We start from the raw sequence: 22000 nt of genomic DNA, 5'->3' as shown, positions 1-22000 counted from the left end.
ACTGGTTGAATAAACGAACGTGACTGGTTGAATAAAAGAAACAAAAGTCACGTAATCCATTTGTACAAGCGGTATAAACGCTTTATTCAGAGTTTTTAGTGAATTGCCACAAGTAAACATTACATCTGAGAATGGTGCCTTTCATCAAATTCCTCACAGCGAAATTCGAAAGCTGTTCTCTTGCATAACGGTAATTTAAAGTTACCCTCCCCACATCCGACTCCCTTCATGTAAAGAAGACTGCCGCAGCTGAATAGTCAGGTGCGAGGGTGCATAAGTACAAGTGCATTGAGTGACCATGGTTCAAGCTCGCGTGACTACTAAATACGATGCTATTTCTTGTATTCTGTCTTCTGAAGGACACGTACTATAATGCGAAGAGAGTCCGCGCGCGGTAGCACAGTGGTTATAATCACTGTTCACCCAACCGGGTGCAAAAGGCCTGGGTTCGAATCCCGTCAATGATGCGAGGGACTTTTATGTGTGGATGAGTTAGTAAATCTCAGGCATGGAGAGCAAGGTTTTCCTCGCCCGAAAACTATGATTTTGCATCCAACAAAACAGGCAAATCCACCAGAGACAACACGCAATTTATGGACATATTATTACGCATGGGCATGAGTTAGTTCTCAGATCACCCTAATATAACAGATTTTTTCATAAAATGAAGATACTATCGGAAGCAATTTAGTACAGCATTCATCAATGTAATATCTGTGATGATTTTAAGGTAATTGGTATGTTATTGTTTTCTATGCCTGTGAGTCATTCTATCGCAGACTGTTGCATCAGCCGTAATTGGTCTCAAAGAAGCGCATATGTGTGCAGTACGTTCCATTAAGGCGAATCGAATTTTAACTTTGAATGTACATCCCATATGATTCATCCACTGTGTAACAGAGTGGAAAATTGACACAATTTACCCGATTCAATATTTTTAACAACGCCGTTTCATTTCATCAGTTTTCAAAATGTCGGCGATTAAAATAGTGAGTGTTTGAATCAATTTAATAACCGTAGTTCTTGCAGAGGAATGTACTAAACGAAATGAAAAAAAAGAGAACAAGAAGAAAATGTCCACACCATCCTTAGTAGATAAGGGCGTCAATCAAGTGTTGAGAGAAATTGGGAGTATCAACAAAACTTAACAGAACTTGCCGAGAAAGATCCTAATACTTGTTGTTCCATTCACAATTTTTGCAAGATTCCAAATATGCTCATCCTATCAATTAATATGCTGAACAATAGTGCTCATCCTATCAATTAATATGCTGAACAATAGTGCTCATCCTATCAATTAATATGCTGAACAATAGTGCTCATCCTATCAATTAATATGCTGAACAATAGTGCTCATCATATCAATTAAATGACATTATTATACAGTTCCCTAACAACTGCAACCACAGTTTAAAAACGATTGTTCACTAAATGCCCAAAATACATGTTTACAAATGTCACATTCTTTTCACTGCAGATTAATCAATAAAAATATGAATCCAATATTTTTTTCACTACTCACTTTTAATGTTCACTTTGGATGAAATTCAGATGAAATGCAATTTATATTTTTTCTCTTTATTTTAGATGAATCATTTAGAATATTCAGGATATACATCCAAAGGGCAAAATAAAATTCGCGTTTAGTGGATCAGGTTATGATTTTCCTTCCACCGCATTAAATTTGGCCTAATGAAGACATTTTTTGGAAGCGATGGGTAAGATAAATTCGGGAGGATATCCTTACTTAAATGAGAAATTTCCAAAGATGAATGAGAAAGAATGAGTGAAAGATGAGAAAGAGAAAGAGGCGATCTTTGTGGTACCTCAAATTGGTAACCTTCTGCAATATGAAAGCTTTGAAAACTGCCTCAGTGTCATAGAAATAAAAAAAAAAATTAAAACGCATGGCAGGCGTTTTGAAATTTTTTGAGTAACCAGTGGTCTCTGCTTATAAAGATATTTTTCCGAAACTGCTTGATGCATGTAAAGAAATGAGATGTCGCTGAAACTTTTCTACTTACGGTATTGCCATTTAGAATTTTTAAAAAAAAATTGGTCAGTGTGTGAGGAGCAGGGGGAACAATTCCATGAAAAGATCAAGCTAATGGAAAATAGCCACTAAAATTTCTATAATGAACATATGTTGGCAGAGACTACCTACTGGAAGTTATATTGCATTCCTTATTGTGTACAAAAGAATATCTTTCGAGCAACATTTTTAAATTGTATATACCTTTCTTACAATAAATATACTGTGCTATTTAAACTTTATTTATAAAGCGTATTGGATTTAAACTGTATGCATGAAGCGTATTGGATTTAAACTGTAAAAGTAATAAAAATGTAATTGTAATCGGTCTCACGTGTTTTATAATGGAATCATCTCTTAATTAATTTGTATTGATATTATCAGCAGCCGCATTACGAAAATAACTCGTGTTAGATAAAAAAAAATGTTGACTTTAACATATTTGAATATACCCCAGGGAGTCACGTCTGGTGAGTATGGGCTTCGCACACCCAGGGTCCTGAGCTTATATCATCATTCTTCTCTTTCTTGGTGTTCTCTCTCTCTCTCTCTCTCTCTCTCTCTCTCTCTCTCTCTCTCTCTCTCTCTCTCTCTCTCAGGGTAACTGAGCTGATATCATCATTCTTCTCTTTCTTGGTGATTCCTCTCTTTCTCTCTCTCTCTCTCTGGAATTTATTTTGGCTGGTGCAGCATAAGCCTCAGCTTTCCTTGCACCAAATGGCTAATAATAATAATATAACGTGCAAAACTGATTTATAAAAGTGTTTATTTTTGATGAAAAAGAAAATAGGTTTTTTTTTTTTTAATTAGTGTAATATGAATAAACCATGCAAAATTTCATCCGGCTCTTTCCTGGTAAGGAAAATAAAGAGAACATTCGAATCCGGCTGCATTCCCTAATTATTCTACATTTTAAGTAGTAGTCATGTACATTTCTGGTCTCTGTCCACGCTTTTCTGTAATGGGGAGGATTATTTCAAACAATTAAGCATGAGTTTAAAGTGTGTTCGTAAGTAATCTTAACGTTTCTGCTCTGTTAATGACACAGATCGATCAAGTCCGGCACGTCATTGGACTACTTACAAGTCCTTCGCGAAGCTTAACACGATCTTGCAATGTACGCGATGACGTATTTCCTGCTTCTCAGGAAAAGAATCGAACTCTCAGCCTAACTCTACTTCAATTCCTCAGCGTCCAAACGTGTAGTATGTCGAAGGTAGTTCTTCCGTTTCAGAAACTCTGCAGTTCCCGAAGGAATCGGTTTTCCAACGTCTGACCTCAGCAAAAGAAAGATGCCGTAAACAAAATTACTTTGATGTTATACCCGTTGTCAGACACGCTTTGGTGGGAACTAAAGTGCTATTTCAGATCACACTTAGCCTGCTTGCTTTAAAAATACAAGGGTTTTGGGTTTACGTTCGCCCACCTCAGTTGATGTTAGAACCGATCGTTGCGTTATGCTTCTCACCGAGGCCCCAAAAAATAAATTAAACGTTCAAGAAATGTTTCATAATTGCAGAATTTTTTTAAGTTCGCGTAGATTATTAAAAGCAAGCACAATTACTTATGAAATATACTGAAAAGTCAGTGGAGACCTTTCATCCTCCTCTTCTGAGGTTGCTTCTGTTAAGTTTATTTTCTCAGCCACTGAAAGCGTTGCTCTTTTCAAATAAAAATGCGAATAATTTTCTGTTTATTCGCGAATGCAAATTAAGATTAAATCAACAACTTACAGGATGACTGACATAAACAAGGCCATCACAATGAACGATGTTTCCTCCTTTTCCTATTAAATGCTTTCTGGCGTTAACTTCCTTAACCTATGCAACGTAGAATTATGTTCAGTTGACTTGTAACTTGAGTATCTTAATGGCAGAACAAGTAGTGGCTGATCTTTAGGGACATTTGTGCTCCCATCCGTGCCTATTCAAATTATACAGAGCAATCCTTTAATTAGAGTGATCTCTGCAGAAATTAATGAACTGAGCTATTTCCAGTTTAGCGATTCAGAGGATGCATCTATGCGATTTATTTTCTAATCTAAAAACAAACGTACCACGAAACGGCCTCTGTTCATTCCCTAAAATTTCTATACAGATATGTTAGAAAGGGACAACATATACTGCCGATCTTCTGAGAAATATTTGGGATACCTTTAACAACTCAACAATTTGCTCTGTGCTCAGATATGTACTGTCCTAGGCTCATGTGTCGCTGTTGCCTTCTCTTAAAACGTTACTGCTTTTCACTATATATACAAATAGAAATATAAACAAAAGATATTTATTAATAGTTAAGGCAAAGCTAAGTAAGATTTGACAGGTGCTCTCAAAATATTCCAAAATGAGCACTTACAACCTTTAAACAACAGTTCAGTTTTTCATTTTAAATGGAAAACAAAATGAAAAGTTCACCAGGTGCAAACTAATATTTACTTTAATCGCCTCTGGTCCTGATAACAGCAGCACACTGTTGAGGCATTGACAAGATCAATTCCTGAAAATAATCAACTGATAGTTCATGGTTCCAAACATGAATTCTGGCTTGCTGAAGTTCACGAAGGGTCTTTGCTTTGTTTCTGGAAACCGCAGATTCCGCACGATGCTAACAATTCTCTATAGTATTCAGGTCCAGGCTGTTTCCTGGACAGCTAAAAGTTGTAATGGACCGTTCTTCCAACCATTTTTTCACCTGTAACAAATGTAAACACATTACTGTCGAACCTCTAATGCAGAAATGAAGCTAAAGCAACTCGTTGTTGTTGTTTGGTATTTAGGAGCATTAGCAACTAAGACCATATTGCTCCAGGGATATGCGGTGGTCATTCCCTGACCTTTCCGCATCCTCCGTATTTGGTGGTCACGGGCTCGAACCCCGGTCTAATCAAGAAGAGTGTGCTACGCACTACTGCTCCTGCCCATCTGGCTACGGAGGCGCCCTAAAGTAATTACAGAAGTGCCTACTTAGACTTTTCGCTAGGTGACAAGGAGCAGAGTCGCCATGAAAGATGCAGTTACTTGGCAGGTTTAAATGGTCTCTAATGGTTGGCAGCAATTTGTCTTCCAATATAGCCAGGTATCCATTGGCATTTACGGAACCGTTTATAAACTGCAGGTGACCTACTCCGCGATACGAAATGCACTCCCATATCATTTGGCTGGTAAGGAATGTCACTGTAGACACCATCTGGATGGTATTCTTCACCACGTCTACGGCGAATCGATTGTCTCCCATCAGAGCCATGCAGGCTGAATTTCTTCTCATCGGAGAAAATAACTGACTTCCACTGCTCTGGGATCCATTTGACATGCTACTTACACCAAATTAACCGATCTTTTTTCATTTTTTGTGTGAGGAGGCTAAAAGTCTATTTTTGAAGAGGCGTCTTCTCACTGTTACTGCGCTTGCTACCACTCTGTTCTTCCCATTCTCCTTTCAGTTCAGACGAAGAAGCTTTACGGTTTTTAAGGCATATTATTCACCTACAATTTAAATCTGCACAACTTACCCAACCAACCGCACACCTTCTCAAACGTCCACGGAGAATCAAACATTGATTTAACCATTTCAACGTCCGCCATGTCCTTGAGGATCTCTGATTGGACCATACATACTGACTACACAAACAGTGACCACCGAGCAATCACTTTTAAGTTATCTCTCCTTCCAAATACTACAGGTCCCCCTCCTTTTCCTCCTCCAAAAGATCTTAGAAGATTTTCTATCAAAACCATCAAATGGCCTTTATTTATGTCTTCAATTCACCAGGATTTTAACATTGACATTCGCCGGTCTTTGAACCAGTTCAATGCCTCAGAATGTGCATTCTATGTACAGGCTGCCTTACCTCGTGCTACAGAACGTTCCGCTAAGAAGAAAATTAGCAAGCATATTACAGTTCCATGGTGGACAGCTGAACTTTCCACTTTACGCAAAAAAGTACACAAAGCACGCAGAGACTTAACGGAGAAGGTACTGGCCTGAACCAGAAGTCACCAGACTAAAAAAATATCTATAAAGGCCAGCGGAACGAATACATAAATACAATTGCAAAACAAAAAATTGCCTCGTGGCAACACTTAGTTCACTCCACAGGAAATTCTAATCCCTGGGGTCTATTATATAAAATTAGCAAAAACAAGTATCACTCTCATGAAGTGTAAAACACTGTAGTGAACAAAAACACAGAAACCACTAACTGGAATGACTCAGTTAACGCCATCCTGGATCGCTTGCTTCCCCTGGACGATCTCACCACAAGAACTCCAGAACAAATATCTATCAGGAACAGCAACTCAACCTACCAGTCCTCATATGAAACGGATCTCTTCACTCTTCCCGAGCTAAAGCTGGCCCTAAGCAAAATAAATATCCATAAATGTCCGGGTTTAGATCTTGTGGAAAATGCTGTAATTATCAAATTTGCCGAAATCTTTCCAGAAATACTTCTATGTACAACAAGTGTCTTACTGAGGGGATATTTCCTAATCTCTGGAAGGTAGCTCTGATCAAAATTATTCACAAGCCGGACAAAAATAAATCAGATCCCAAAGCATACAGACCCATCTCTCTTTTGGCAAACCTTGGCAAACTATTTGAAAGATTGTTAGCACCCAGAGTAGCAGATTTAATTGAAGGTCAAAACTTAATGTCTCCATCCCAATTTGTCTTCAAGAAGGGAAAATCCTGTGAAGACGCCTTGGTCTCTTTAGTTAACCACATATCAGCTTCGAGGGCTAAATATGAAATGGCCATATTCATTGACTTCGAGGGAGCTTTCGATTCTCTCTGGTGGGAGAGCGCTCTCAATGGTCTTACCAAAGCCAAGTGCTCTCAGCAACTGTTCCAAGTTATTAGAAGCTACTTCCAAAATAGACTCATCCAAGTAATCTCGAAACAGCAGTCTCTCTCAAGGACCATCTCAAGAGGATGCCCCCAGGGATCTGTTCTGGGACCCCTTAGTTTTGGACAGCTGGCTCACGCAAAAACCTGACAATATCTCTGCCTTCGCCTATGCCGATGATTTGGTTCTTCTAATTCCAGTTCGATCGCGTCTTCAACTAGAAAAATCAGCCAATATAACTCTTTCTGAGCTAATCAAGTGATCAAGTATACATAAACTGCGAATATCTGCCACAAAAACAAAACTGATGGTTTTTAAGGGCAAGTTAGATTACAGAAAACCACCAAATATAAAGATAGACAGAAAGCAAATCTCTTTTGTTCCTGAATTAAAACATCTTGGCGTAATTTTAGATGACAGGTTAACTTTCTCCTCTCATATTAATCACCTCGCCTCAAAGATTAAGAAGTTCCCTGCAGCAATTATCCGCATTTCCAAATCGGACTGGGGACTAAATAGGAAGACTCTCTTACTATATTATACAGCAGTATTCGTACCTATAACAACATATGCTTCGGGAGTCTGGTTTCATAGAGCCGCCAATGTTAAACTCCGTTCCAAGCTCATCTCCATTCAACGGATTATGCTGCTTGCCATGCTCCGGCCTGCAGGACAGTGTCCTCTGCTGCTCTGCAGGTGCTTGCTAGAGTCTTACCACTAGACTTGCATGTCATCTTCAAAGGACTATGCTATCGTCTAAAGCACGGAGTTCCCGGCGAGATTCTCAGTATCTCACGCAACTTAACTGCTAACATCCATGGGATTCCAGTACTACTGGTCAAGTCACCCGCTCTTTTGTTCCTGCAGTTACCTTCTCTCTCAACAAGAAGGTCCGCCAATGGTTTTCTCCCAGCCTAACAACATCGTATATACTTACTGGGCACGGCTCCATCAACTCCAAACTATTTCAATTTGGCTTGTCTGACACCAATCTCTGCTTGTGTAGTGTTGAGGAAACCTGGACGCACATTCTGCATCGCTGCAGCCTGTACCACCATAACAGATCTACACTACAAGCTGCTGTCAGCAACTTCTCTGAAGGAAATGAAGTGGCGCTGACTGAAAATTCTCAATCGTTCTCAGCTCTACAACGGTTCTGCTCTGCTGTTTTCACCAAAAGAAAGCAACTCTTCTCAAGTTTATCAACATATCAACAACAAGGAACCAACCCAACACCTGCAATGTCTATCGATATTTCTTAAAACTGATATCGCCTGCCATCTGCTTTTTTTCTTTTTTTTTTTTTTTATTTAAGCTTGTACCCCAGTTTGGGCAGCTGTGGACACAGAATTAGCTAACACCCATTGGTATACCACTACCTCCAGTGGGTGCGGTTTTCGTTCTTCCTAGGACAGAAAAAGACTGCTGTCTTCTGGTTCCTGTACCACAATTAATACTTCTGATTAGTTGCGTGATGTGATTTGCTGTGCGAACATTTTACATGTTCATTACAGTTATAACATTGTAATTAACACGATTATATGTATATATCATTGTATGTATCATTATATGTATCATATATATATCTATGTATGTACATAGCGGATTTGCCAGTTACTGGTTAGGGGCCGCTTGCTGTTTTGTTAATAACGTATAAGGCACAAGCGCTTCAAAAAGCGGTCCTGTTTTGGCGTAGAAACTCGTTTGCATCCGTTTCCTTTTTTCCTATTAACAGAACCAGTATTCTTGAATTTTGGAAGAAATCTACTCGCTGTCGACTGATTACAAGACACCATAAGCAATATGACGGGAAGAACATCCTTCCTCACGTAAAGCAACAATAGCACTCTTTCTTCGGGGCGTCAAATGCACGTAACTCGCCATCCTGACACAGTCAAGGAATGACTGCAACCCTTGCAAAGCGTGCTTATATAGCTGAAAGTAACGGCTGATGCAATATTACGTCATCACCTACGCATGTCAATCTTATCTGATGCAATCTGTAAGAAATATTGCTATATACTTACGTTATTCGGGGCGACAATCACAATTTTAAGGGGCGATGCACTTTCTTTGAACACCAGTGTACATATATTGAAATATCAGTGCCTTATTCGTTTTTAAATGGAGCCGTTTCCCCATACATGTATTGATAACATGAAACAGTGATCATATCTTCTAATTTCTTTACGGACTAACGTTGTTACAATCTCTGAATAGACGAATCTTTTCCTGTTACTGTCGAAACGCTAAAGGAATCTTGTGCTTTTTTCTGGACCTCAGTCATGCAGAGAAAAGGATATGAGCATATTTGTAAATGTCATTGTCAGAAATATAACGGTCGCCTTAGTCTAATGGTCAAACGCGAGAATAGAGAACTACACGCACTAGAGTGGCCGCAATTCTAGCCTGTATAACTACTAAATCCGGTGTGTTCTCCAATTCTCTCCGTCTCACATATGTGACTTCCTGTGCCCTTGTTCATCCTAGTGTATAAGCAGACTGAAAATGTAGTTATTAACCATTAATGTTTCTTTCCCTTTTTTTTTGTGCTTCATTTATGCTTATAAACAACAAAAATAGGACTGCTAACACCATTCTAAGAACTATCAGCACCTAATGAGCTGATTTTCAACCTGTGTTCTGTATACCTTGACTCTTTCCCTTCCGCAAACCTCCCCAGAGAGGAAGGAGGCAAGGATTTGGATAACACCGGCTGACACAGGGGGGGACTCTTAACTACAACGTCCAAAAAAAAAAAAAAAAAAAATAGCAGTTACTTTACAGTCACAATAGAGTTTGTATACAATATACTTCCGTTATCCGGGATGGGTGGGAAAATAATTTTTCCTGAATAATTCGCAAAATGAAAAGAAAAAAGTGAGAAATGTGACGAAAACGTACATGTGTTTAATTTTCCCAAAATATACTACACGGTTAGAAGAGAAGATTGAAAATTTGATATAAAGTTTAATATATTCATACTGTTTTTAACAAGTTAGTTAATGTACGCAGTGTGTTACATTTCAGGCAGGTTAGTGATTAATGATTTTTTGACAAAATAAGTCAACCCATCAACATGAACTGTTACAAAGGTTTCTTAACTATTTGGAATTAGAAATTTTTAGGAATCTTTGTAATATGACTTTTTACAATGGTCTTAAAATATTCTAAGCAAGCATTGAAATTTTGAAACGGATCAGAGCTTCCGTTCCAAAAATATAGTAATAGAGTTTTCCATACAGTGCAAGGAAGCCACAATCGACTCGCTGGCTAAAAGAAAACTTCGTGCAATCTAAGCTAAACCTCAACCCCTGTAATTTGAATTTATGATCTTTAGTTCTGGAATTTTTTATAACAGTGAAAATTCCACTTTCATTCACTTTATTAATCCCTCTCAGAGCCTTATAGATTTCAATCAGGTCACCTCTGGGGTGGCTGGTTGCCAAGCTCTGTAGCCCATATAATCGGAGCCTTTCCAAATACGGTCGTCCTTCTGCTGGGCTTACCATTCGAGTTGCCCGTCTTTGGACACTTTTACGAAGTTCAATGTCTTTTTCCAGATGAGTTCTCCATACTTGAACACAGTATTCTAAACGTGGTCTTACAATTGCCGTATACAGTGGGATTATGACCTTCCTATCTCTATAGGATAACATTCGGTAAATCATCGATAGGACATTCATTTCAACCATGGGCTTTCCTGGCTGCCTGTATATGCTGTTCAGGAAATTTCATACCTGCCCGTATTGTAACTCCTAGATTCCTTTCCTCCTCCACTGTTTTTAATTCAACCTCACCAAGCGTATAATTCATTTCGGAGTTGCTATTCCCCAAGTGCATAATGTGCATAGTATTATGGTCAGGCGCCACCTCTGGTTTCCCACATCTGCGCCGTATGTACGCTGTGAAGAAATACAGAACTACTGTAAAAGCCAGGAAAGTGTTGGGTTCTGTTATGTGTCCTGGCATTTGGCCACAGGGATCTGGTGGGAACCTACGTTGCCCGCACACACCACTAGGAGGTAGCCGGGCTGCCCATAATTCTCTGGCTGGTCTCTGCCAGCGTCGCCTGAGCTTCATGGACGGAGACCATGTTAAAAAAATAAATAAATAAAATAATGAAATAAAATAAAACAATAATAAAAAATAAAAATAAATAAAATGAAACAATAATAAAATAAAACAATAATAAAATAAAAATAAATAAAATAAAAAATAATAAAATAAAATAAAACAATAATTAAAAATAAATTATAATAAAAAAATGTAAGGCCTTGCATTTAGCAGCATTAAACATAGCTCTGACCATCTTTGAAATCTTTTCAAGTCATCATGGAGCTCTGCTTCGCACTGACCTTTAACGACCCTGCCAATCTTTACGTTGTCTGATTATTTTGACATCACGCTTTTTATCCCTTCGTCGATCTCATTTATGAAAATGAGAAACAACGGTGGTCCATGAATGGATCCTTGAGAGATCTCACTCCTGAAGTTATATAAATCTGAAGAATATCCATTAATCACAGCCTTCTGCCCTGCAGCCACCCAGCAATCGATCTTCGAATCTTAACAGTAATCCCAACTTGTTCAAGCTTATACAGAAACCTCTCATGAGGGACAGAGTCAAATGTTTTGCTAAAACCCAAATAAACTGTTGACGTTGTTCGATAAATCCAGCTCATGAGTAATATGTGAAAATAGCCCATGATTTCCCGTAACGAACTATGTTGTGTGTCCTTCAGAATGCCATATCTATCTGTCCCTGTATTGCACTCTTAATCATTGCCTCTGAGATATTTGCTACCACTGAAGTCAGACTAACCGGTCTGTAGTTATCGACACCTCACTCTTAGAACCGCTTTTATGTATTAGCGATATATTGCCCTTCTCCAATCCACAGGAATATTCCCTAAATCCAAAGATGGGAGTATATTTTACCTCAACGGTTCAATACTTTCCCTCGCTCTCTCCTTAAAAACTACAGGGTTACGTGTGTGGACATGTGTTGTGTCTTACGTAGGGCGGCACCTAAACGTTAGTTCAACTCCGCCATGGTAAACTGTGATGAGTACAGAGCTCTGCGAAATGGCCAGATACAAGTATGGTGCTATGCCTGCGAAGTGTGTGCCTTGTTTTGTTGTATTTGGCCACTTAGCTACTAAGGAGCAGCGATCACCAGGATGGCTGATTCCTAGTACCCGTCCACGCCACGAGGAGGCGGGCCAAAACAATACGCATACTGTCAAACGAAAGCAACAAGGTAAGAATCCCGCATCTACTGTAGGAAAAATCAATTCCAGTGGATGCTAGCAAATGCCATACCACTGGGAGCCCAACCCGGTGGTACCAGCGGATAAATAAAAAATAAAATAAAGTAAAATTTAAATAAAATAATAAAAAGTTAAAATAAAGTAAAAATTAAAAAAAATAATAATAAATAAAATAATAATGAACAAAATAAAAATAAGAATTCTCAAAAAAAGTGTTTATAATAAAAAAATAAAAATAAAATAAATAAATAAAAACCGCAAAGTATAATGAATTGAGCAATTGTCATGTAGCTTTGTGATGGGGTGGCAATCAGCAGTAAAAGTCAGGTTCCCCTTGTTTCATACTAAAATTTCTGATAGGCTTGACCAGGGTGGCACATGAGAGAACAAAAGACTCAGTGGAATTGATGTGTCAGGAAGAGAGGGAAAACATATACAGCCAATGATGGTAGATGAAATTACAATTCAGTTATAAGGCAGATATTATGATGGTAGGGAAGCCGGTTTGCTGGCACCGTCTGTTAAAAATTTCTTTTGCAAATTCTTGGGAGATTTCGAGAGTTTCCTTATTTGTCATTAAATCGTGTTCATTTCCAGAAGTGTAAGTGTGTAAGTGTGTTTAGGGTCAAGCGGTATCAGGGGTTTCCCCCATCTCCGCGTAGTTTACATTGTGGTGTGTTACAGTACGCTTTAAATGCCAGAGATTTAAAAGTGTGTGGGTCTTGGATCGTTTAGTGTCGTATACCGTTGTTCTTCTGGTCGTTTAGCCGCTAAACCCCAATTGGGGCCCAACGTTGCCCCACTTACGCCCCGTGGAGGCAGACCAGGAACCCAGTAGCTTATACAGGGTGTTTCAGTTAAACGTTTCAGAACTTCTAAGAGGGGTAGGGTACATCCTGACAACTCGAAATCATATAGCAATGTGGGGTCGGAAATGCTTTCCTGAAGCGGTGTTATACACAGAAGCACCATAAAGAAAAGAGACCGTAAGTGAGAAATCGTTTTAATAATACATGAAAAGAAGCAAAAGGTACATGGATTAAAGTAAGTGTTCGAAGTTTCTTCCACGGGCTACAATGCACGCCTCACATCTCCGACGCATGGACATCCGAACATTCTGGAATACTCCAGGCGAATTTCGAATTTCTTCGGCAGCTACTGCGATTCTTCCAACCAGCTCCTCAGCATTGTCAACGGGGTGTCATAAACTAGCGATTTCATATGACCCCAGAAATAAAAATCAAGGCATGATAGGTCGGGTGACCGAGCAGGCCAACGCACGGGACCACCACGTCCGATCCACTGTTGACCAAATGTGACATCCAGGTAGTTACGAACATCTCCGCTATAATGGGCAGGGGCTCCATCGTGTTGGAACCACATTGTCTGTTGCGTCGATGCAGAAATCTGTTCATCTCTCAAAAGTTCTGGCAATACTTGCTGCAGAAAGATCAAGTAGATAGGTCCGGTTAGACGACACGGTAACAGGTAAGGTCCGATGAGGTGATATCCCATAATACCGGCCCATACATTGACCGAAAATCGAATCTGTGCTGCGCGACGTCCTATTGCATGCGGGTTCTCGACCGCCCAGATATGGTCGTTATGCGTGTTGAAAATTCCTTCCCTTGTGAAGGATGCCTCATCGGAAAACAACACTTCAGCAGGAAAAAGGGGATTTGTAGCACTTTTTCCAAGGTACCACTGTGCGAAAGCAATACGAGGTGCATAATCCTCCGGTTGCTGTGTCTGGACACGCTGCACGTGAAACGGATGCATGTCTTGTTCTCGGAGAATCCTCCAGACGCTGCAATGGGAAACCCCGACTGCGTTTGCTAGACTTCGTGTACTCGTTCTTGGATTCTCCTGTACATGCTGCAGCACATTCTGTTCGACGGCTGGAGTCCGTGCTGTTCTTACCCTGTCCCTGTCAGCTCTTTCAAATGAACCTCTCTCTCAGCTAACCTCTGGTGCAGTCTTGCAAAGAAATTATGACTGGGAATACGCCTCGTCGGATATCGTTCCGCGTACAAACGCTGTGCGGTTGGCCCACTACAATTTGCAGCCCCGTACGCCAAATGCATATCCGCTAACTCTGCGTTCGTGTAGTCATCCATCCTACTAACTTGGCGTTCTTGTTCAAGAAATTCGAAATTCGCCTGGAGTATTCCAGAATGTTCGGATGTCCATGCGTCGGAGATGTGAGGCGTGCATTGTAGCCCGTGGAAGAAACTTCGAACACTTACTTTAATCCAGGTACCTTTTGCTTCTTTTCATGTATTATTAAAACGATTTCTCACTTACGGTCTCTTTTCTTTATGGTGCTTCTGTGTACAACACCGCTTCAGGAAAGCATTTCCGACCCCACATTGCTATATGATTTCGAGTTGTCAGGATGTACCCTACCCCTCTTAGAAGTTCTGAAACGTTTAACTGAAACACCCTGTATGCACTCTGGCAGGTCCTGAGATTTCGGTGGATAGGACCTTAAAAAAAAAAAAAAAAAAAAAAACGGGGGCACTTAAGTTTAAAAAAGCCAGAAGGGGTTAATGTGGTTCAGTTTTCAGTTTAGAAATCGTTAATTTTGATTAGTTATGTGGGGTTTACGCTGCCGTATTAGTCAGAGTAGGGGGAAGAGACTGAAGACTGGGAGGAAAGATAGAAGTATGGGGTCGATAGGGAAGGCAACCCCAGATGGTCAGTAAGGCATGCCCATGCCTCACCAGGTGAAATATATGGGGTGGTAGGGGGAGGGAGGAAACAGGAAGACCATCTCCTCCTCCCCCCTGCCAGGGATAGGGGAAAAAAAAGGTACCAGGCAAGGGAGCTGGTAGAGATTGCCATTTGGCTACATGGCAGTGAGGCTGCATCAGTCGTAGTGTAGTCATAAGTCCGGTAGTAGAGTCACTCGTGGGATAGTGTCCCGTCCAAGTTGAATGTCTTTGTTTTGGTTCTCTATCTTCATTCAGTATATTTGTCAGTTTCATTTAGGTCTCATATTTGTTGGTACATAGGCAGGGTTTCTTGATAGACAGATAGTAGCTTCCACATAATTTTCATTCTGGGGTGTGTCCTAAAGGATGTCTTTTTTTTTTTGTTATCTGGCTGGTCGCCTTTCACTCCTGGTGTATTGCATATAGGGTTCTCCTTCTTGAGAAGAGTTCTTGAGCGAAGTTGGTCAGGGCTCTGTATTCCTCCTCTGAATCCAATAGGTGAAACTCTTGCCCTCTGGGGAGGTATCTTATACTCGTGATTAGAATGCATCTGAGATCCTCGTATTGCGGACAGTCGTACATGAGGTGTTCCCAGGTTTCGATCTCTCCACATGTACAGCATGGGTCCTCTACAAGGGCGAAGTACATTAACTTTGCGTTAAAGGGGCCGTGTCCAGTTAGCAAGTATGTTGTTTGCAACCCCGGAAAGAACCAAGTAGGCGATTTTGGATAGATTTTTTCAAGTTGCGGTAAGAACTTGCTGGTTATTGCTCCTTTGGTTGTTTCTGCCCACCTGTCCTGCCACACCTGCAGCAGGTGAGACTGAAGCCGGATCTTTTCTGCCTTATGGTTGTTTGTTGGGTCTATTGTAAATTCCAAGAAAGTGGTGGTTATTCCCTTAGATAAGTAGTAGAGGAGTCCTGTTCTTGCGATTTCAAGATCAAGTGGAAGTACTGCTGCTATCACCTGTAGCGCTGGGTTACTCACCGTTCTGCAGGCGCGGGTGGTAGTGAGGAGGATGGTGCCTTGAATTGCATCCAGGGTTCTCTTATTTACGACCAAGGCAGTTTTGTCATACCAGATTGCTGAAGCGTATGTAATAATTGGGAGGAAGGTTGTCTTGTAGTATAAGGCTAGGGTACGTTTTTTGAGACTCCAGTCTCGCCTTGTGACCCTAGCTACCATGGCAGTGTATTTTCTGATCTTTTGTCTTAGGAATTTGAGATGTGGTTGGAAGGATAAGTTATTGTCTAGTATGACACCCAGGTGTTTTAGTTGACTAGCAAACTTGATAGTTGTCCCATCAATCTTAATCTGGGGTGGTCGTCTCAGTTGCAGGGTTCCTTTGAGCAGCGCCGACAATGTCCTTGTCGGTGAAATTGTTAAGAAATTCTTCTTGGCCCACTGTTGGAGTATCTGCAGGGCTTGATTAGCTAGGATTTCCAATTGGGCTCTGGAGTTTGCTTGCACTGTCAAAATCAGGTCATCTGCGAAGGCCTGCACCCCCACTGCGCCTAGGTCCATTCTCAAGAACTCATCAAATACCAAGTTCCAGAGGAGTGGGCCCAATAACAGACCCCTGTGGACATCCTCTGTGTACTGTTCTTGCGATCTTTTTGTGTGGAGTGTTTATTTCAATTTTTCTTTGTGAGAGATAGGTTTCTATGACTTTATAGAGGTTGATGGGTACTTTAGCTTTCCTGAGTCTGCCCAAGACGCTCGGCCACCAGAGTGAGTCGAACGCCCCGGCAAAATCAATCGCTATTACGAGGAAATATTTGTTGTCACATTCTTTGACTTTGTTAGTTAGGTTTCTGAGGGCTTCTGTTGTGGAGGATCCCGGTTTAAATCCAAACTGATTCCCAGCTAGGAGGCCAGCTGCTTCGTAGTGTTGGAGGATTCGTTTGTGCAGTAGCCTTTCAAATAATTTGCTAATTACTGAAAGAAGTGCGATGGGCCTGTAGGATTTCGGGCACTCTGATTTCTTAGTCGGAGGAAGACTCTTGATGATAAGTTTGATGTTGGCCGTTTTCCATTTTGTTGGGAATTTCCCTACCTCTAGGCATCTGTTGAACAGGGTCAATAGAAGTTGTGGTGTATATTCTATTACTTTTTTAAGTATTTCGGATTCTATCATGTCTAGGCCGGGACATTTTCTCTTTCTTATCCGGAAGGCAGCAGTACTGAGCTCCTCCATGGTGAAGGGGGGCTCCATGATTTGTGTATTGTAGTTCAGGTTTTCTTGACAGAGATGATTTTGTTCCTGTAGAGTTGGGACTGCCGGTTCCTTGAATATGGCATTCAAGATGTTGTCCACCGATTGTTCCCAAGTTGTTGTCATTTGACCTTGTGGGGTTCGTGTGGTAGTCACTACCTCCCCCCTAGGGAGTTTGTTGGTAATAACCCTGTAGACTGTTCCCCAAGGGTCATCATTTCCAGTTGTTTTCACTAAGCGTTTCCAGGTTCGTTCCTTACTTTTCCGGATGCCGCCCGTGTATCGGTTTCTGGCTTCTCTATAATGTTGCCTGAGGGCTTCTACTTCGGCTTCTGGCCACGTCCTGCGCGCTCGTTGGAACTCCTTTCTTCTTTTGGTTACCACTTTGCAGAGGGCACTGATTTCCGGAGTCCACCAGGGGTTGGCTCCAGATTTCGGGTTCTTCTTTTGGATAGCTTCGTTGCTTGTATCTGTGATTATTTTAGTTGTCTTATCTTGCAGTATGTCCGGGTCGGCTTGCGGGTATAAACTTCCTGGATTGTGTTCCACCGCTTCATTCAGTAGGTTTCTGAAGAGCTCCTAGTTGGCACTGGTGATAGCGTATGTGTTTGTCATCTGCTTGGCTAGTGGTGTTCTTGTTAGGACTCTTGTTATCTTGTAGGTTATGACCCGGTGGTCCGAAGTGGTCCACGAATCTTCGACCCTCCAATCAGTCACGAACCCAGCAAGATTTCTTGTTGCCAGAGAGATGTCGATCGTGGCCTCCCACAGGGTATTACAATAGGTTGGCAGATGATGTGGCTGGTTTAAAACAGTAAATTGGGAGCCCATGAGGAAGTCCTCCAGAAGTTGGCCGTTTCTGGTACCTCTTCTGTCTGGTGTAGTACTATGCCATGCTGGCGAATGACAGTTGACATCCGCGCCGACTATAATTTTTTGGTTAGGCAGTGTATCCAAAAGTCGTTGTAAGTAGTTTATTGCGAAGGTTATTTCTTCTCCTGGTCGGCAGTATAGCGCCACCACGTAGAAGGCGCCCAGGGCTGTGATAAGGTGTGCGCATGCGGCCCAGGTCGTGCAGAACTGCGTGATCCTGGTGGCCGTGAAGTTCTGATTTCTGATCAATATGGCCGCCCACGGGGTATCCTCATCTGTCTGAATAATTTTGAAGTGCAGTGGATAGCCCCTGACCAGCTTTTTATGTACATATGGCTCCTGGAGTAGTATAATGTCTGCATTTTCCTCCTTTGCTTTTACTCTGACCTGGTCGGCCACCGCTCTGGCCCGTTGTGCATTTGTCTGGAAGATCTTTATCATTGTGGAATTAAAGTTTTTAATTCGTGTCCCCATAGTTAATTCTTCCTTGGTAGACACTCTTGGCTTTCAGATAGATCGGGCATTTCGGGTCTCTGATGGAGTGATTATGGTCTAGTTTCTGCGACTTACAGTTTGCGCATACAGAGTCTTGGTTCTTGTTTGGGCAAGCGTTGTAGTCATGCCCCTTTTCAGAGCAGTGACCACATGTCTTGACGTCCTCTGTGCAAGTGTGGGAGGTGTGGCCGAACTTCCAGCATTTGTGAACAGCCACATGCTCCCTGAAGCGACAGGATCCCCAGTCTATGTAGATTCTTGATTGATTTCTTATTACTTGCCAGGCTTCCGACACTAGTTCCACTATCCAGTTATTGCTGAAACCATCCCTTGATTTGATGGCGTATTTAGGAGTTATTAATTGTTGTGATTTCCCTTCCGGATATATCCCCTGGAAATTTCTTTGATATATTTCCTCTGTCAGTTCTGATGCGGTAATATCTTTGTTTACATCATAAATAACTATAGATGGGCCCTTACTTTTGGGTGGCTCCGCGCTCAGTCCAAGGATTGCGATCTTTGGGTTTTCCATTAATTCCCGTGCTTCTTCTTTGGTCTCTGTCTCTGACTATACCCACACGTCTCATTTTCCTAATTCCCTTTACTCTTGTCTGCTTTAGGTCTTCTTTTAGATTTGTTATTATTTTGGTTTTGATTTCATCACTAGTTTTTATTTCTTCCAGGTTTCTTGGTCTTAGGATGACCAAATTTGACGTTGGTAGCAGCGTTTCTCGCTTATTCTGCTCTGTCCCAGCTGTATCAGTTGCAGTAGTTGTTATTGTAGTCCTCAGCGCGTCTGAATAAGAGAGAGAACGCTGTGGCATTTGTTTTTCTCTCTCTTCTAAGTAGGCCTCCATCTTCGCTTTCATCTTTTCATGCTCCACGTGTTCCTTGTTTAGGATTGTCTCCAGCTTGGTCCATAAGGTGACGATCTGTCCCCTGAGGCTAGCTGAGACTCTACTACACTGGTCCTTCAACAGGTCTTCCAACGCAGTTCTGAGGACGAGCGACTTCTCTAGTATGGTACCCTCGGGCAGAGTCGGGTTTAGAGGGATGTCCAGTGGTCTGGTGTCTTCATTTGGCTGTTGTGAAGCACAGCCTTCCTGGTCCTCCTTCAGCTCACACTTTACCCGAACTGTGTACCCTTCTTGCTTAGTGCCAGCTTCAGCTTGGCTTTGTTTACCAAGCTGGTTCATATGTACGTGGCTGTCACTGACGTGTCGCCTTCTACTGCCATTATTTAATACTTGTGGTCGTGAAGTAACTGGATTAATGGAGGTTACTTCGTAGTTGTCATTAATATCGGAGATGTTATTTACCGGTGATTTTATCTGGGTGGTATAATTTTTATCGTGAATTGGTTTTGAGGAGGAAGGCGTATTTTGCTCGCTGGCTACTTTCATGATCTCGTCAAACCTCCCTGATTTTATTGGCGTCTGGTCCTTTAGTATACTTCCGTCCGCAATGTTGTTGTTGTACGGCACCCCACGCAGTATTTCATTGTCATTACTTCCCCCTAAGTTCCCGTGAGGCAGACCTTTAGTTCGGAGTGTCCTGGAGGTCTGGCAGGTATCTATTTCTGGCAATTCAAGAGATGTGACCGACTTTTGGGGGGATTTGCAGCATTCCCCTAAAAAAGAACTCCGGGATTTTGCTGGCAGTTTATATATATGTGCAATCTTGCTGCAGGAACGGCAAATAAGGTTATTGCACCCGGTGCATTTGATATGCGAGTTTGAATCGAGGTTTTTTTCCGATCTACATAGGTTACAGATACCAGTCTTGCTGTAACCACGTATACGCTTGTTTGCACTTGACATTGTTTGGTTGTATAATTCAGCGTGGCTAAGAACGGAGACAATGATTATCAGTCAACAGAGGGGTTGCAGAGGTTCCCTAGGGATGCGGATTATTTCGGAAGGATTGAGTGCAAGCAGGTGTATAGCTGGAGGCGCTTGGTCGCGTCTAAAATGCGCACATTGACAGGTAGGCAACGGCAAAGAGATAGGCAAAATACACGTGTCGTCTGGCGAGCCTAGTAAGTCTAACTCAGAATACAATGAATGGAGTCCGCCATTACGTACTACAGTACAAATTGCTATCCGAAAAATAAGTCAAAAAGTACTTAGCTGCATCTTCGGATCCAACGTTGAAAATGTTCTCAGCGGGTAAGAATGACCTTGAGTAATCACTCAGAGCTATAGCATATCACTAAACAGCGTTAAAACTAATTAATTTCAGTTAAATTTAAGAGAACATATTAACACGCAACTACATAATTCGCCACCTAGCGGCTTTCCTTCCAGAAGCATAGGTAAGGTGTAAGGTGTATTTAGTGTCAGACGGCACCAGGAGTTTCCCCCATCTCCGTGTTGCTTTCATTGTGGGTGTACCAGTTCACTGGGAAATGCCAGAGATTTAAAAGTGTGTGGGCTTTGTATCTGTGTGATGTCGTGTACCGTTGTTCATCTGGTCGTTTAGCCGATGGATCCCTGCTGAGGCCCAACGTTGCCCCACCTTCGCCCCGTGGAGGCAGACCAGGAACCCAGTAGTTTTAGTTTCACTCTGGCAGGTGATGCCACCTAATTTCCTGAGATTTCAGAGGCTAGGACCTAAAAAAAAAAAAAAAAAAAACGCGCGCGCTCTTTTATATGCACGTACGTACATCATCATCATCATATAATCTATTTGTGTTCCTTGAGCAAAAGCTCATCAACACATTTAACTAAAAAAGAACAGATTATTCTTTACATATATGCCCTCGGACCACTTGGCCCCCTCCACCAGCTAACGCAGTTAGCTTTTGTGATAGGGGTTTCCGCCCCTACCGCGTGGAGGCGGGTCCTCTACTATCTATGTTAAAATATAAAACTTCCATAGTACATTTACCATAAAACATACCTTAAAAAACATACTTCCTTAAAAACATACTAAAACCTTTCCCTAAATACAAATTAGGCTTGCCTGAAACAATCACATATTGTTTTATCACTATAAAACATCACATCTCTATATACACAACAGTAGCTACTTAAACATCTCTTATTCTAAAAATTTCATCAATGTAACACAAAAAAGCCTTATAAAAACCTAGGTCCTCGAAGATCGCATGCAGACCAACTACACCTCCGATCCTTTGCCGGAATCTATTTCTGGGCCCATCATATCTTGGGCAATACCACATAATATGCTCACTATCTTCTGCTAGCCCACAGGCACACCTATCTTGCTGAATTAGTCCAAACTGTTTCAAACGAACCCCAAGCCCATGGCCAGTCACCACCATTGTCTGGTGCAATCCCAGATGTGGCCACCTTTCTTGCAGCCTTCGAGTCTCTACCGAAGGAATAAATTTATACGTCACTCTGCCTACTTCTGAATTCGTCCAGCGAGCTTGCCAGATCTGGGTCAATTCACTTAGCAATCGTTTCTCCTCTCTCCTTACATCAAGGACTCCATAAATACGTCCCTGCTCAGGACAAGAACTTAGCCCAAAAAGTTCTACCCGTTGGTTCCTTTTGGTATTAAACAACAGGAACCGCTTAGCTACCACCA

Source organism: Mastigoproctus giganteus, chromosome 6 (genome assembly GCF_048544385.1).
Source record: "Mastigoproctus giganteus isolate SK-2022 chromosome 6, ASM4854438v1, whole genome shotgun sequence".
Classification (NCBI taxonomy): Eukaryota; Metazoa; Arthropoda; class Arachnida; order Uropygi; family Thelyphonidae; genus Mastigoproctus; species Mastigoproctus giganteus.
The sequence above is the reverse complement of the archived record's forward strand: the minus strand, read 5'-3'. Positions refer to the sequence as shown.